General features: G+C 38.1%; 1 long non-coding RNA gene across 1 annotated transcript in view; it reads right to left on the reverse strand.

The window, feature by feature from the left end:
• Window positions 1-5106: 5106 nt before the first annotated feature.
• LOC122173841 (uncharacterized) overlaps window positions 5107-19147 on the reverse strand; it is a 67384-nt gene continuing 53343 nt past the window's right edge. The window contains exon 2 of the long non-coding RNA XR_006174754.1: window positions 5107-5220. This is a non-coding gene — a long non-coding RNA (uncharacterized LOC122173841). The remainder of the gene's footprint in view (window positions 5221-19147) is intronic.

The raw sequence follows: 19147 nt of genomic DNA on the forward strand, positions 1-19147 counted from the left end.
GTAATGGCCCATCCACTCCCAGTCTTTATTCAAGCCTAATTTAATGGTGTCCAATTTGCAAATTAATTCCAATTCAGCAGTCTCTCATTGGAGTCTGTTTTTGAAGTTTTTTTGTTGTAATATTGTGACTTTTAGGTCTGTAATCGAGTGGCCAGAGAGATTGAAGTGTTCTCTAACTGGTTTTTGACTGTTATAATTCTTGACCTCTGATTTGTGTCCATTTATTCTTTTACGTAGAGACTGTCCGGTTTGGCCAATGTACATGGCAGAGGGGCATTGCTGGCACATGATGACATATATCACATTGGTAGATGTGCAGGTGAATGAGCCTCTGATAGTGTGGCTGATGTGATTATGTCTAGTTTTGGTCCCCCCACTACAGAAGGGATGTGGACAAATTGGAGAGAGTCCAACAGAGGTCAATGAAAATGATCAGGGGCTGGGGCACATGATTTACGAGGAGAGGCTGAGGGAACTGGGATTATTTAATCTGGAGAAGAGAAGAGTGAGGGGGGATTTGAGAGCAGCCTTCAACTACATGAAGGTGGGTTCCAAAGAGGATGGAGCTAGGCTGTTCTCAGTGGTGGCAGATAACAGAACAAGAAGCAGTGGTCTCAAGTTGGAGTGGGGGAGGTCTAGGTTGGATATTATTTCACTAGGAGGGCGGTGAAGCACTGGAATGGATAACCTAGGGAGGTAGTGGAATCTTCATCCTTAGAGGTTTTTAAGGCCTGGCTTGACAAAGCCTTGGCTGGGATGATTTAGTTGGGGTTGGTCCTGCTTTGAGCAGGGGATTGGACTAGATGACCTCCTGAGGTCTCTTCCAACCATAATATTCTATGATTTTACAATTTGGGATGAAACTGGAACATCTGTTCATTGTCCAGAATGGATTTAAAGTTGAGCACAAGTGTTTTATCTATTTCAAGGAAGAAAATGGCAGATATAGTTGTGCAGTTTAAAAATTTAATTAAACCTTTTGAACAATTCCAGTGTCAGCACTGAATTACTCAGTAGTGCTGCAGAAAGGATAAATATGAGATCATAAGGCATATGCATAAGTGGACAGAGTTCAAGTGGCAACAAAACAAAACAAAAAACAATCAATTTTGGGATTTCCTTATTTTTCCATACTTCTATTTTGCATTCTTACCATTATTTCTTTTAACATAGTTTTTGTTGTTGTTGTTTGAAAACATGGACCAAAAAAGGCCATTCTGAATGAAAACTTTGTGTTGGTCTTTACCACATTATGCTTTTCATACACAAAGAGATGTCATGTCAAAGGCCTTAGCTTCTTAATGACCATTTTCCCACACAATTTTGCTATTTGCAATTTTTACCCAAATTTATTTTTCTGCGTTATTTCAGAGTTGCAAGGTGGGCGAGGTAATATCTTTTATTGGGCCAATTTCTGTTGGCGAGAGAGACAAGCTTTCAAGCTTAAACAGAGCTCTTTGTCAGGTCAGTGGGAAAATGGTTTAACTCATTAAGAAGCCAAGGCGTGGGAGATGACATCTCTTTACCCCGTTATGCTTTTCATACACAAAGGCCAACAGAACGTTTTATGGGTCTGAAGAGCTTTGTGTTGCTTGAAAGCTTGTCTCTCTCACTAACAGTTGGTCCAATAAAAGATATACCTCACCCTTGTTGTCTCTCTAATATCCTGGGATCAAGGCAGCTACAACACTTGTTTCAGAGGTGTGTAATAAAAATGTTCATTCTTCAAAAGATTTTATTTAAAACACAAAAACAAAATAAAAATTCTACCAAGCTTATTCAATCAAGATAGATTTCCACCCACCTCTTATTGATACCATCACATAGCTGCATCCCTATAAGTCTTCTCACCTCGCTGAGCATCAACACCAAGAGCAGAAGTACAGTGAACTTGGAAAACCAAGATAGAAATGGGTACTTCATGAGAATGAGGCTCTAGCAATCTAAGGTGAGCTTGTCCAGGCCAAGTACAGTTCCTATCTATTATTAACCATCAGCCAAAGACAGAGCTCAAACACATTCCAAAGGGAATGATAGTATGAATAACTGGGGCACTAAGGAGGGAATCCATAGTTTGATAGATTCCAAGGCCAGAAGGCACCACTGGGAGCATGAACTCCTGTATAGTGCAAATAATAGAATTTCCCCAAATCAATTCCTAGAACATATCTTTTAGAAAAAAAATCCAATCTAGATTTAAAATCATAATCTACCACAACCCTCGGTAAACTGCTCCAACAATTAATTACCCTATCAAAAATTTAAACCTTGTTTCACGTCTGACTTTGTCTAGCTTCAACTTCCAGTCACTGGATTACGTTATAAATCTTCTCTGTTAGATTGAAGAGCCCAGTATTAAATATTTGTTCCCTATATAGATACTTATAAACTGTAATCAAGTCACCTCTTTGTTAAATTAAATAGATTGAGTTTTTCGAGTTTTCACGACAAACCATATTTCTAATCATTTAATCATTCTCATCACTCTTCTCTGAATCCTTCCCAAGTTATCAACTTCCAGCTCATTACCCCCAAATCTTTCTCAGTTTAACTGCTTCCCAGAATAGAGTTCCCCATCATGTAAGTATGTCCTACATGATTTGTTCCTAGATGTATACGTTTGGCTATCTCAAAATGCATACTGTTTGCTTGTGCCCAGGTTACCAAACAATTCACATCACTCTGAATCATTGACCTGACCTTTTCATTATTTACCACTTCCCCAATGTTTGTGTCATCTGCAAACTTTATCAATTATGATTTTATGTTTTCTTCCAAGACATTGACAAAAATGTTAAATAGCATAGGGACAAGAAGTGATCCCTGACGGACCCCACTGCAAACACAACTGCTCAAGGTGGTTTCCCATTTACAATTACATTTTGAAAGATATAATTTTGCCAGGTATTAATCCATTTAATCCATGTTAATTTTATATTGTTCTAGGATTTTTAAATCAAAATGTCATGCAGTACCAAGTCAAACAACTTAGAGAAGTCTAAGAATAGGTTACGTTCTCACTTATTTATCTATTTAGTCACTTTAACAATTGATACCCTGCATGACCTCTATTGGTTGAGTTTTGACTCCCCCCTCTGCCAGGTTTTTCAAATAATGAAAACTGAATTTTGTTATTTATATGCTATTTCCATCTTGTGCACCTATTAATGTTTTGTTTCATTGTGTGTTTATATAAAAACAATAAAAATAAAGTTAAAAAAGAAAACACCTTAGATAAAGTCTATGTATATTACATCAACAGTATGACCTTTATCAACCAAACTTGTAATCTCTTCAAAACGAGGTATCAAGTTAGTTTGACAGGATCTATTTTCCATAAACCCATGTTAATTTAGATTAGTTATATTACCCTCCTTTCATTCTTTACTAGTCAAGATCCATATCAGGCTCCATTATCTCACCAGGGATCGATGTCAGGCTTAAAGACCTGTAATTATCTGGGTCATCCCATTTATCCTTTTCAAAAATTGGCACATTAGCTTTTTCCAGTGTTCTGGAACTTCGCCAGTGCGCCAAGATTTATTGAAAATCACCGTTAACTGTCCAGTAAGGTCCTCAGGCAGTTCTTTTAAAAGTCTTTGATGAAAATTAACTGGACCTATGATTTTAAAAGGTCTAACTTGTAGCTTCATTTTGTCATCCTCCAGAGGTACCAGTGGAATGGAAAGAGCATTTTCACCATATGATTAGACTATATCATCTGTTTTTCCCCAAATACAGAACAGAAATATTTATTTAACTTTTGCCTTTTCTGCATTATTAATTCTACCATTTCCATCCAGTAATGGACCAACACCATTTTCAGGATTTATTATATACATGTCTTCACTTCCCCTCTAAACCAGGCCATTTTTTAAATTCAGCACAGCTTTCTTCCTCAGTTATGGGATTACAGCTTTGGGGGCATCTAGTAAGGCATTCTTAAATGTTTCCCAGTTATCATTCACATTTTTCTGAAGTGTAACATATTCCAAAGGCAAATCTCACCCCTATTCCTTAAAGAGTGTTTCTGTTGGGGTGCCATGGTTTCCAGATTCATGGGTCTGGAGAAAGCAGGATAGTGAGAGGAGACATGGTAGAAAGAAGTGGATAGCCATCTGAACTGCTCCAGATTCTCCCCCACCAAAAGTCAACTGGAAAAACAGTTAAGTTAATAGCATATGGTGTCCCTATTACACTGTGGAGATAGGGTAGATTGGGATTGGGGAGTACTTCAGGAGAGGTACAAAAACCAGGAGCGGATTGATCCAGAAGGAGAAATGGAAGCTCAAATGCCTCTTGCTTCCTGAAAATGTTCAGAGATCTGCAGGTCAAAGGGGCTAACATGTAGATTCTTCTGAGTGTGTGTGTTTTGCCAGAAACTGGGAATGGGCACAGGAGATGGATCGCTTGATGATTACCTGGTCTGTTCATTCCCTTTGGGGCACCTGGCGTTGGCCACTGTCAGAAGACAGGTTACTGGGCTAGATGGACCTTTGATCTGACTCAAGCTGGCTATTTTTATGTTCTTATGTGGGTGTGGGTGAGTGAGGGGGGGAGTTGGAGGCAAAAGCACTTCCAACACAACAATGATCAACTTGAGAAATATCCTCTCCCCTCAGTTCCATGCAGGGCAGAATGGAATCCACATTTGTCATAAGAACTGTATATATTCAAAATATTTGATCAAGGTTAGGAGTACAGCGAGGTTGTAACCTTTACTGTTTGAGGACATGGAATATGGCAATTTACTGTAGCTTTATGAGGATATTATTAGAGGTGGAATTCCATACATGGAAATGAGGAAGAGTGGAGAAAAGAGATTTCTCAGTTTTTCAAGATGTCACTTAAGACCCAGTCTCACTGTAGTGATGGCTTCTAAAGATCCTACATCAGCAAAGAATCAGAATAGAAGTCATAGTTTTGAAGTAGTATCAGGGCAAAGGTTAGACAAAGTGGATGAGAAATAGCCATGACTATTACTATTTATTATTCTTCGTATTACAGGCAGTGTCTAGACACCCCAGTCAGGCATTTGGATCCCATTGTGCAAGTCACCATACATACATATTATGTAAGAACAGTCATTGTCCATAAAACGCTTACCATTGAATTAGACTTTGGGATTATTCTTCAAAGCGAGTTTGTGGTGATTAGTTGAGTTTTCCAACTGACCATAGCCATGAAATGTTGCAGATGTCACACAATAATTTAGGAGATCTGTTAAAATTACAGTAAATATTTGTAACAGGTGGAAACAGTATCCAAATACTTGTACAGTATACATATCGTAGATGAGAAGTGCCTATGTTTTGAAAAGAGATTCAAAGTAGATGGCTGTCAATATGCACGCAGGTTTTTTAAAATAGGCTTGATATTTTTCCCCATGGCGCATTTTTTATTCCCAGTTTTTTAATCAAAAATATAGATGTGAACTTTTTTTTTTAAAACTCATGACATCTAAAGGTTTCACATTACAGTCATCTGGCAAAATGCTACAAACCTCACTAATAAGAGATGACATCCTCTGTTGGCTAGCATCACATTTGTAATATTTGTTTTAGTGATAGTACTAATTTAGCTTAGCATTTTCTTTTTACTTTAACATATCATTTGTTATTTATATTGCTTCATAGGTGTGTGACAGGATGACAAGGAGTCAGAGCCGAATAGCTGTTCCCCGGCGTGCCGGAAGCGCTGTGAAGGAGGGGAAGGAGTTGATTAGCAGGACCCGCAGACCCCAGTTTGAGAAAAGCTGGTTTAGATAATTCAGAGGTTTTATCTGGCACAGCTCACATGTGGAGCTTTGCATTATAAGAGCAAAATAAAAAGGGATGCGCAGGACAGTGAACTGCATTGAATAAATTTATGTGGTTTCCAGTTTACCCCTGTCTAGCAGTGGGTGTAAGGTGAAAGAGGTTACTAGTGCCTCGTTTGCACACTGAGGATCCTGTGACAGGTGGGTTACAGAACCCCCCTTGGGATTGCCACCTGATGTGCCAAGGCTACCTTTGAGCCCATTTTCCCTGGCAGGTTGGGACTTCAGTACTCTGTCATGTTGAGCCAGGCACACTAACCCCTACAAACACACACCCAGGTCTGAACCATGTCCCCCACAAGCTGCAGACTTAATTGAAAACAGCTTAAGAAGTGCTACTGTTTTTAGCACCCAGATACCCAGTTCCCAATGGGGTCCAAACCCCAAATAAATCCATTTTATTCTGTATAAAGTTTATACAGGGTAAACTCATAAATTGTTTGCCCTCTATTACACTGATAGAGAAATATGCTCCCCCAGGAATTAATTACTTGCTCTGGGTTAATTAATAAGTAAAAAGTGATTTTATTAAATATAAAAAGTAGGATTTAAGTGGTTCCAAGTAATAACAGACAGAACAAAGAAAATTACCAAGCAAAATAAAACAAAAACATGCAAGTCTAAGCCTAATACAGTAGGAAACTAAATGCAGGTAAATCTCACTCTCAGAGATGTTTCAATAAACTTCTTTCACATATTAGACTCCTTCCTAGTCTGGGTCCAGCAATCACTCACACCCCCGTAGTTACTGTCCTTTGTTCCAGTTTCTTTCAGGCATCTCTTGGGGTGGAGAGCCAACTCAAGATAAAATGGAGGGGTTTCCAAAGCTTTTTATATTCTCTCTCTTGTGGGTGGAAACCTCTTAGTTCTCCTGTTCAAGATCACAGCAACAAGATGGAATCTGTAGCCACCTGGGCAAGTCACACGTCTATGGATGATTCAGCTTTTTGCAGGCCGACGCCATTGTTTACATGTTAGTTTGAAAGTTTCCAGGAAAGCTCGGATGTGGATTGGCGTCACCCAAAGTCCATTATTAGTTAAGTACTCCCAATTACTTGAATAACCCCTTCACACTATGTTGATCAAATCTGCCTAAAGTGTTTGCTGTAGGAAGCACATAAAATACAAGCATAGAGCCAACGCTCATAACTTCAAATATAAAAATGACACATGCATACAAATAGGATGAATATATTCAGTAGATCATAACCTTTGCAAAGATATGTTACATGGCATATCTAGCATAAAACATATTCCAGTTATGTCATATTTACACTCATAAGCTTATTTCTATAAAGCATTATGGGGTGCAATGTCACAGATGCCACATAACCCCATATTTCTGGACTTCACCTTGACTCTTGACTTTTAAGAGTAAGGGAGCAGGCATGACAGGGGTTTGCTCCCATGTATAGGTTCCAAACACACTCATGCTGGAGTTAACCACCTTGCAGTGTCACCAGGGCTTGCAGGATCAAGCCTAAGGGGCAGCAGAAGAATGTTATGGAGGAACAAAATGATTGGTAATGCTAGAGATGAGTTTAGATCTGACAATACAATTAAACTAGATATGAAGTGATGGGATCAATTCAAACTTTTGGTATAATATAGGATATGGTCAACATAGCTAAAATGAACATTCTGGCATAGATATTTATGTGTGTGGCTTTTTAAATATAAATATTATGCACTCAGGTTTTTTGTTTTGTTTTAAATAAAGTGTTTGTTTAAAAACAGTTATGTCAGGACTATGGAGATCACTGCAGGATAGCTCCTAACTGCTGAGACCTCCTGGATATGGTGATGTCACCAGTGACATAAACATTGCAGGAACAATAAAGTAGGACCAATTTGGTTCAGGTAAGGGAGATTTTTAATGGCTAGTGGGGCACTGGGGGAAAATACTGGTGTTATTTTTTATCTTTTGGGATCTGGCATTGTCATGAAATTATGGTACTTAGGAAGCACAGCAATTTGGGAGACCTGAAATTAGGAATTTAAAAACACCTCTGCCCTTTGGAGCATGCAGCATAAAAATGATTTTAATAGCCTATTTTCAGTTAATCATTAAATGTTATGGTTCAAATATAAGCTTCTATTTGAAGCTTATATTTGAACCATGAAAAATAGTTCTGCCCATATTACATAGAGAACCAAGCTTTTTTTTTGGCCACCTTTGGCTTTTATATAAGGAGAAACAGGAAGGTTGGGGTGATTGGGTACTTGGGAAAATTAGATTAGAAAAACAGGTTGATTATATTTAAATTATTCTTTTCTATTGATAGACTGAAGTACAAATATGATTCATGCCAAGCATCTCCAAACCACCGTCAGCATTGATTCATAGTATTTGCATGGCATTCCTAAAATATCCCCTCTCCCCCTCACCTCCTTTCTGTCTTTGCTTAACAAATGTTGCAAATGGCACAACTATTTAAGTTCCATGGGGGAAAAGCTGGTACATGGTTTTTATTTTCTTAAAGCAGAAGAGACACAAGTACATATAAAATCTTTTCTTAGCAGGGGCTGGATCTTCTACATTAGAAATCTTGTACATATGAATTATACCTCATCCCTGAATTTTATTTTATTACTAGCTTTTACTTGTTACTTTTTTTACTAGTTCAAAATGTCATATTTTATGAGTCATTTAACAATGCATTGTTCCAATGGAAAGTATCCCCATCCGTGAGCTGTGTTCCCTTTCATGTTATTTCCAGTCATGATACTTATAAAGTACATATTTATGTGAATGCCTGCATCTCCCCCCCGCCAAAGTCAATATTTACATTTCTACTGTATTCATCACCTAAAACAGCTGACATACCAGACATTGAAAAATAAGGTATAGGCATTAATGTTGCCAGTAATTGGAAATGGTGGGGAGTAATGGTGTTTAAAAAAATAATAAAGGAATAACAGCTAACATGCATTAAATACAGTATATAATATTAATAAAAATACCTAGCTCTCATATAGCGCTTTTCTTCAGTAGATTTCAAGGCACTTTAGAAAGCAGGTCACTATCATTATTCTCAATTCACACAAGAGAAAACTGAGGCACAGAGCAGTGAAGCAACTTGCCTGTGGTCACCGAGCAGGCCAGTGGCAGAGATGGAACAGAAGCCAAGTTTCCTGAGTCCCAGTCTAGTGCTCTATCAAGCTGGCCACACTGCTTCCCATGAGTAAATAAGAAATTTTAAAAATTAGAATAATATTGAACTCAGAACTCAAAGCTGAATTGTGACCATTACAAGCATCATATTACAGTTTGTCTATTAAGCCCAAATTTCCTTTTGCTTTGCTGAAGTGGCTATTCAAGTAGATGCTAAAGAGCACTACACTATTTGGGAAAAAACACCCAGATAATTGTGGGGTCTTGGCCAACTTTCCCTTTCTCAGTGCAAGTAGTTGTGAGAGAGCTATTTCTGAATGCATAATGGCTGCTCCATTTGCTGACACCATCATTGCACTCATCATACCTAACCAATTACTTTGCAATGCACTTTGAGAATGAGATGCCTTGACTATGAAAATCTATAAACCCTCTTCTATTCTAATTAGTTCTGTGAACATTAAAGCATTCACTTAATCTGTGAGTTGGCAGATATTCCACTGTTTGAAAGAACCAAGCTCTCTCTTAAATTAGTGAGAAATACTTTAAGTTATACTATAACAAAGTTTGATCCAAATGGTGCTAGATGTTGACATAAAAGGTGACAGTTTACCAAAAAAAAAAAAAACATTGAAGGAGCTAGATGGCAGAGGATTGGTTCTTCAAGTTTTGGCTAACAATCAGATGATTGAAATGGACTTCTAGTGATGGAATAAAGTTATTCCCTTGTCAACAAAACTTCAGTGTGATCTTAGGCCATTGCGGCTTATCTTGAGAAAAGAGTCCATCATTTGTACATTAACTGCTAAGTAAGTTGCTTACAATATGAAACAGGATATTGAGTATTTTTTAATTTTACAAAGAACTGCAAGAGGCCAATTTTGCAGCATAGTAAAACCCTAATTGTATCGGGAAGGATATTAAAGTGTTTTTTATCAGTTTGTTACTCATATGGGTGAATAAAAAAGGAATTCTGTGAGCCATCTTGGCAAAGAAATATGGGGACCTTTACAGCTCAATAGACAGAAGATAAAGGCAAACCAGGCTCTCTAGCTGTTGTGTGAAGGGGAAAGAGAAAATGGATAAGGTTCTGACAAGAATGAATGAGATCATTTCTAGTTTGGAATCAAAAATTCCTCCCTGTCCCTGTTCTGTCTTCATCTTTCATATATGCATCCGAAGAAGTGGGCTGTAGTCCACAAAAGCTTATGCTCTAATAAATTTGTTAGTCTCTAAGGTGCCACAAGTACTCCTGTTCTTCTTCATCTTTCTATCCACTTTATTTCCATTTCTCACTTCATTTTGCTGTTGAACCAAGAATCCCACAGGTCTCCTACCCTTCTCAACAGGCCAAGAACAAGTGATGATGTAATGCCAACAGACCCCAGTTGTCGGTGGAATTGAACCTGGGACCTCTGGAGCTTAGTGCATGAGTCGCTACCGCATGAACTATAAGCCAACTGGTTGTTAGCTAAGGCTGAGGAGCAGACTTAATCTCTCTCTCTACGTGGTCTCAGTGCCACTAGATGGGACAGAACACCACACCCAGAAGGTGTGTGGGTTACAATGAGATGGAGGAATAGTTAAAGCAAAGGGAGTTGAAAGAAATATGTGGTTACAGATGACAGTATTTGGATTAGATAGTTCAAGGCAAAAATATATCAAGAGTTTGTTGAATAGTGAGACTGTATACCTCTGTCTTGGATCCCTTATGAGATCCTTATCGCCATCATATGAAAATGAATCATTCTTGCTTTGTATCAAAATACAGTGGTTTGGGGTTTAAAATTGAATGTGTGAGAGAGGTTGAACTCTGTTTCCAAGACCTGGGGTGTCTCATCCATTTACATTTTAAAAGCTCCAAAGAGATGGTCATAACTAATGTAGGCTTTTTGACACTGTATGGTGAAAGTTATTAGCATAAGAAAATCCTACAGTTAAACATAAGGAAGCCTCCCCCTAGTGGGAGGGAAGAGTGGCACAGAGCAAAAGGTGAGGCAAGATATAGATATTTAGGAAACCTTCAACAAAAAAAAAACAAGGAAAATAAAATATTTTACCTTCTTAGTACCAGAGTATATTGTATTAAGTAAATAAAACAATTCCATTTACTCCCTGATTACGTATTCTGATCTGTTCCATTCTCCTTATTCCTCCACCTTTTCCCCTCTTTCATCCCCGAAACACCTATACTCCCCTCCCCCTTCTTCCTGCCCCCTCACAAACCTTCCTTTTGCTTTGGCAGCAAAATCTGACCACAATTCAAGCCCAATATGTGCTTGAACAAGGAAAGGAGATGCAGATGTGTTTTTATTGTGGAAAAACACAACAAAATTTGAGGCATGTCTCTGCCTTCACTTTCTGAAAACCCCTTAAATATGCGAGAAAATATATGAACAGTTCTGAGAGTTTGTTCCAAGTTGTTCAGAAAATCATCTTCCTCAGAAACAGTTCCAGAGACTAGAATGGCTTGAAATTATTAGGAACAGTGAGTCTCCTGGTACCTCCTAGGGAGGTACAAAGGTGGGTCTAAGCCTCTGAGCCATGAAGACTGAGCCACAGTATCCATTTCACTGTATCTGCAGAACACCAGCCAGCTCTGAAATAGTGTTCCCATTAGTAATTCATGTGTTACTTGACACATGGGTCATGGGTATTTTTAATTTTCAGAATGTCAGCGATGTGCTGGAGGTAGCTTGTGGGAACCCTTTCTTCATATTCTGCCACCAAAATGAGAAAGCAACTTAGGTGATTTCTCACCCTCTGATGAAGTTTGTTATTTCTCAAGATACAGCTGTATCACTAATCATCCCTGATGGAGAAAATGTTATGCCTGAGGTTCATAAATCTAACAAAGAACAAAATGTTTGCTTTTGGAATGCATTTCATTGCACTGAGAGCCATGTATTTTCAAAAATATTTAACCAGCAGGGTAACTCCTCAATTCCAAAACAAACCATCCTTTAATTATTTCTCACTATTGAGATGCAATACTGTGCCACACAGCCTATACTCACACAGGTTATTTTTCAGGGAAAGAAAACAACTATAAACATTTTCAAAGTGGGTCCTTGTATTAATTGGTTTGTCAAGTGGTATTGCCTCTTCTGTGAATTTTAATGGGAATCTCTTAATTTGTTTCCCCAAGTCCCTCGCCTTTCTCTTCTCTTGGAATGCATACAGCTTGAGTACACAGGCTTTATTGCAGGCTAAAGGGAGAACTTATTGTGGGAGCAGCTTGTTAAAATATTACTGCAAAAATCATCAATATACTAAAATGAAGAATCATACTCATAACATATCTGACTCACTTGGAAAGAGCCCATTCATTACATTGATCTTGACACCAACCCCACATCTTGAGAGATACAAGGTCCAATAAATGCATATTATCAGTATCACAGTCTGGTAACAAATGAGACTCAATTTACTATAGTCAATCCTGTAACTACTCAGAGTCCCCACAATGAGTCATATCCCTATGCCAGCACTGATATCTTTTGTGAGACCATGCAGAAAGTGGAAGAGGTATAAATTAAAAGCCAACTTAGACAGTATTAACCAGCTCCCTTCATCATGCTGCTTTTGTACAGAAGCACCCATGGATTTGACCTTGACCACAGAAAACAGACTATTTTTTCTAAAGATAGCACAAAAAAGAAGTAAGCCATTAATACCACATCATGTCTCACCCACATCTTCTCCTGATGGGAACAGGAGGTAGCTTTTGTTTATTTAGTGTGTAACTAGTGAAGGCTGAGTGTGACTTGAACCCTATTTCTCAAATATACACTTTGTACCTGAAGGGATCCCTAATATATAGAAACACTGAAAGAAGAAACAGGAAACCAGGTACAGTGGGGCAAACGGACTCAAACTCAAAACTCATAAATAGTGCTCAACGGGAGCACTGCCAGCTTTTCCGCCGCCCTAGGCAGCGGAAGGTCCCGCCCCGAAATGCCGCAGTCGCTGCCCCCCAAATCGCAGCGCCCTAGGCGACCGCCTAGGTCGCCTAATGGGTTGCGCCGGCCCTGGTGCTCAACAGAAATCGTATAGTAGTGTATATCAGCTCTGAAACGGTTTACAGTACTTATGCATTTTAGCCTTGATCTAACTCCCACCTGAAGACAATAAATAGACTAGTTGGATTAGGTCCTTCTTTATTCTGCAGATTGCAACTTGCCATTTTTTTCCTTTTCTTAGGCTACAGAGTATGTGAAAGACATGGCAGATCATGAGTTTTTAATGTTTTGTTTCTTGCCCTTATGGAGTAATTCTCTCTTCCCCTTTTCATCTCTCATATTCCTTTTGTGCTGAAAGAGTCCCCTTCCAGCAAGGCTAGTGTAAATTTCAAGTCTTCTGAGCATTGTGTTTGAATGGAAATGATTTGAGGTCAACAGTAGCTGAGTTTTGAGATATGGGTTTTCAGTATAATTTTCCCTCTTGCATTAGGAAAGTGCCTTTTATAATATCTTATTTACACCCTTTGTGACTGTATGAATTATATCCCTCTAATCTCCACAAGTCAGTTCTTTCCATTGTCATAGCAACACCTGGATAGGATCAGCAGCAAACTTCTCTATTTGCGGAACCCTTCAATTAATGACAAGCTAATGACAACAATAGACATTGTCTTCCCCACTAGCCTCCCAGGTACAGGAAGACCTCCATACCTTATCAGAAATGGCAGGGTCCTAAAACAAGGAGGGAGCAGTGATCAAAAACATTTATCTCTTGAGCCAGCATGCCAGCCTTAGAACTATCCTGTAGTATGCCCATTGCATGTGAGCAATCTGCAACTCAAGTTCTAAGCCAGAACACCACAGTACTTCAGCAGCATAGAGGCCGAAAAGGCCCCAAATCAGAATGTCAATGTTTAGAGAGGAACTAGAGCGTCAAGGTAAACAACACTCTAAGCATTCCCACCAAGAGATCAACTGTTGTCCTTGACCAGGAGTGCACACAAAAGAAAACACTAAAAAAGGTTTTCTTTAATGTAGACCAGGGCAGAGTAATATGTCTCTAAAGTAATTTCAAAGTGAAAAAGAAAGCAATAAGCACAGTGGTTGGTAGATTAGAGACTGTGGGAATAAGTGTGCTCAGAGCAAAGCCTTCTTATCCAAATGAAGAGAAATGAGGAAAAAAGCAGTAAGGACAGAAGTGCCATAGTGTAGCCAGATCTATTTTGACTCAGCTTATTTTCCCCATCACTGAGAAGGGCCAGCTATGCCATCAATCACAGTCAGATCATTTTTTCCCTGTTAAATAGACAACTTGTCAGGCAGGTAACTAAATGTATGTTATGCTTCAACAATGCCACTTAGGAAAAGAATCGACACACTGAGTGTGACTTTCACAATACAACAATTCATTACTAAAAGATGGTTGTGGCTGCAAATAAAGCTCTGAGGGCAATTTCCCAACAGCCATTCACCAGAGTCAACATCAGTTGAACTTTAGGAGAATGGAAAAAATGTTAACTTCACAAAAAATATTGCTGATTGAAATACAGCCTCCCCAGGAAGCTGAATACGCCCAGGCTAAAATATTTAGCTTATAGGAATATAGTATCATAATTTTAAGGAAATAACTTGATGAAATTGATCTGGGTTACAATACACGACAAAACTTCAGAAGAAATCTAAGCTTAAACAATGGAATTTCATTACAAAGAATTCCACACTGTAAAATGAAAATATCAGTGTTTTTTTTAAACACAGCCTTCTAAGATGGGACAGATAATAAACAATTTGGTGTAGGCGGAAAACATTTTTCTTCAGTTAGTTTTACTCTGGACTCATTGATTAAGCTCAGAACTTCATTGAGGATTTTGTCCCATATGCTAAAATGTCATCCATAAAAAATTATAGTCCCATTTTTGTTCTTTAGTAGCTCTGTTAAAACTTGGAAAACTTCAAAAGCGCTGGTAAACTTTGAAAACAAAATCTCCCAATTGGTGTAAATAATGTAGTAAGTTTAGCACACTCTTTGACCAAAGGAATTTGGCAGACCACTTGAGTCACCTAGCTTGAAGAATACAGGAGCTCCTGTGACTTTAGGGACAAAGTCTTACTATGTTAGAAGGATATATTTTTTTCTCACTACTGCTTCATCTAGATTTTTTAAGATCCACATAGGTTTGTATTTTCCCACTTTCTTCTTGGTAACCAGGAAGGTATTACAGAAGCCGTTTGGTTACTGTCTTGGTGAAATCTAGTCATAGAATGAACCACCAGTTTTGAGGGATTTTCAGGTTTTTTACCTTCCCTTGCTGCCTGTGGCTCTGTGTTACTTGCTAGGATTATCTGGGTGTATTTTTCAAGTAATTATTTCCTGGCCATTACTGGTGTACCTCAGTCACTTGTATTCTCTCCCTGTGGCACATAATTCTTTAGTCTCATGGGGGGGCTCTGTAATACTTTGGTCTAAGTTTGATTGTTGGGTTTAGTGTATTGGTGCTGGGTAGCCTGCAATATACAGGAAGTCAGACTAGATAATCTGGTGGTCCTCTTCTAGGCTTTACCTTTATGACTATTTTATTGTTTTAATATTTTTTTCCACAAACTGTCATAGCAGTGGGCAAAATACCTTTTCATAAAGCTAAACTATTTGTTCATGGTGTAAGATCATTATCACTTTTGAGCCAAGTTCTGAAGTCTTCAGTAAGTTTTTACCCTGAAAAGAGCAATGCAAAGCAGTATGAATGGGGATGGGGTTAATGATCTGGTCCCATAAAGTGTTACATCTTCATATATTTGCCTGGAATATTTCCTAAGCAAGGACCAAAAAGGTATTTGCATGTTACCTTCTGAGCTTTCTGTAATCCAGACATCTGCAGGTACCATGACAACAAAAGTTAATTACAGGCATTTTAGCTGACGCTTACATACATCTTTGAAGTGATTCTTCTTAGTTAATATTTTCATTTGTCTACATTTGCCATGGCATAATGGAAGATGCCTCCATAAATTCTTTTTTGAAAATTGCACTTATATGATTATACTGTCTAACTCCACCCACTTTCCTTCCAATTTGAAATCTGTAAAACCTCCAGCAGTAAGTCTACTATGGTGGTGTACTGAAAACTGTGTTAAAATTGTGATCACTTTCAATTCTATGGGGTTTTCCTGGTCCTGCTTGCAGGCCGGGAGCTCAGTAGGGAAGCACAAGATCAAAGTTAATTCAGACAGCCAGACAGCCTAAATTATGGTGGGTTGAGTTGTGCCTCTCCGTTTTACAGAGCGGCCTGCTTTCTCTCTCTCTGTTTTGGGTTCTTGTGTATTATCATTTTGGATTCTAGGACAAAGTAGTGTTAATTTTCAACCTTAAAGCAAAAATATTTGTATGTTTTTATTTAATTTTGCTGTTTGTACATTGTGAATATAACATGAGTAGAATGTCAGTGTGGCACATACTATTCATGCATGTACTGTTCTAAGCCCAGTCTACATCTGTACATAATAAGTCTCTGCTTTCAAATCCAAAACCTAGTTTTTGTGAACAAACAGCATGCACAATTTAAAAAAATCTACCAGTAGTGTTTTATATCACAGTGCTTTACATCACAGTAGGGGGTGGGGGTGGGAGTGGGGTATGAAGTAGTATCTTCCAAATAACCAGAAATTAAACCAGATGTGAGTTAACCAGATGTGAGCGCCCTTGGACAAAGCTGTTTAGGAGTCAACATTTGCTGACTTGGACTTCATTGAAAAGCTTCAGTCTTAAACTGGAATAAAAAATGTGCCATTTGTTAAAGGCAATAGGCATCAGTCATTGTAAAAGTTCTTTTTAAGTGGTTTATTTATGCAGCTATGAGGAGGATTTTTGCACTGATTGTAACTGAAGTGGTGAGCTCAGAGGAATGTATTTGTTCCATAATATCCCTCTGCAGGAAATAGGAGGGAACAATGTGTAGTAATGCAAATTTTCTTTTGAATCTTACAAAACCCTTGCTGCAGGGATTTTATTTTTAAGGGTCTCTTTTAACATTTGTTGCTCTACTGGATAAATTGTATGTCATCATGACAGGATTTTTCTATGCTAGAGCACAAGCTGATTTTATAGGTAAATCACTTATATATTTTTTTTCTGACACAAACACTAAACCAATACTATGTAGTTGTAAGTTACAAAAAAACACCACCAAAACTGCTTTGGTGGTGGTGGTAAGTAGCTAATTGGCTAAGTGTTAGAGATGAGTCTATGAAGATTTTTAATTATACAATGCATTGTCATGTGTATTGCTAAAAATGTGGCTAGTCAAATGTCCACACAAAATGTTAGGGTTAAATAGATAAGCTATAGTAAATGCATGCCAATGAATGTATCTGGGTTACCCAGAGGATTAAAGTACATTATTTACTATTCAGACATGTTCACACCCTGAATTCCACCAGAGGGCAAGATTCAATTACAAAAATATGGCTGTCTTCTGCAGCATAGGTGATACGAAAGGCAAAGAAAGTCCTAACAAAAACATTTTTCAGCTTTTCCAGGGTTTGCAAAGCTTTCTGCCTATATAAACAAAATATAACACTGGTCAAGGATAGATGGGAAAGAAATTGATGAAACTGAGGACAAACAAAAAGATTTGGTCTGAAAGTCAAACAATGCTTACTATGGGTACAGTAATATTTTACCTACTTACATGAGAACAGATTTCAAAACTACAAATATTAAACTTTCATTACCTGCTTTAATCACAAAAGATTCCAGAGCACTTTAAAGACAGTGCATTACAGAGCTGCCTGTGCAGTTTGCATTGTAATTTTTTCAACAAGTTGCTCTTAAAAGCATACAAGCCAAAATTTTCAAAAGCACTCAACAGCCAACAGCTCCTGGTTAGGTGCTGAAATGAAGTGGCCAGATTTCCAAAAGATCTCAGCACTCAGAAATGTCCACTGTTTGCAGAATAAAAAGAAAAATAAAAACCTCATGTACATCAATTTTAACATCTTTAGAAAGCTGTTGAAACAATCTGTTAGCTGAAGAACTCCACTGAAATAACATTTGTGCTTACTTTATGACTTAGTTCACATATTTGTTTATTTTTAAATTAGATATATGCATGTTTTTCCAACTTTTGCCATTCAGGAAATTACTGATAACATTGAAAAAGATGAGTGTCAGAGAAACAGAGTACAGAATATATCTGAATGGTATTTAAGCATTTGACAGAGTGCTTCATGAAATTGAGTGAATAGCAACTCTCCAAGTATTCACATTTTCTCCAACTTTGATACAGTATTGAGCATTTCATAAGACATCAGTCCTTCTGTGGCCCACGTTTCTGTGTCAGGCCCCCACTAGCTTATTGTTTGATTGTCAAAGCATTCTATTCTTAGGACCATCAGTGATAGAATCATAGGACTGGAAGGGACCTCAAGAGGTCATCTAGTCCAGTGTCCTATCTGACAGGTGTTTGTCTAACCTGCTATTAAAAATCTTCAATGATAGAGATTTCACAACCTCCCTAGGCAATTTATTCAGTGCTTAACTACTCTGAGAGTTAAGAAGTTTTTCCTAATGTCCAACCTAAACCGCCCTTGCTGCAATTTAAAACCATTGCTTCTTGTCCTACCCTCAGAAGTCAAGGAGAACATTTTTTCTCCCTCCTCCTTGTAACAACCTTGTATGTACTTGACAATTGTTATGTCTACTATCCGTCTTCTCTTCTCCAGACTAAACAACCCAATTTTTTTCAGTCTTCCCTCATAGGTCATGTTTGCTAGATCTTTAATCATTTTTTCAATGATCCATGTTCCTTAATCTGAGAACCACTGTGCCTGAGTCAACCTTATGCCTCTGAACATTCTCCACGGGCCTGATCCAACTCCCATTTAAGTCAATAGCAAGTACTCTGGGCCCTGACAATGCCCTCAGACTAAATTACTGTAAACAGATCTTTTTTTGCGCACATCATGCTTGAAAGTTCCTTTCCTAAAAAGTGTCACAGTATGTACCTCTAGAAATTGATTTTGCCAATCAGTGTTGAGGTTATTCCTAGAAGAAGGTCACTTTGGGGGGTGGTACTTTCAAGGACACAGATATTGAAGAAGGCATTGATCACCAGCTTAGAAGCACTCTTTATACACGCAGGAAATTTTGCACCACTAGATTTTAGTATGGTCAGTTCACCAATATGTCCAAAAATACTGGTTTTATTGAGGGGCACCCACAAGTCTAACATCATAGATATACCCTATTTTACATCA

The sequence above is a fragment of the Chrysemys picta genome, chromosome 8 (assembly GCF_011386835.1).
Source record: "Chrysemys picta bellii isolate R12L10 chromosome 8, ASM1138683v2, whole genome shotgun sequence".
NCBI lineage: Eukaryota > Metazoa > Chordata > Testudines > Emydidae > Chrysemys > Chrysemys picta.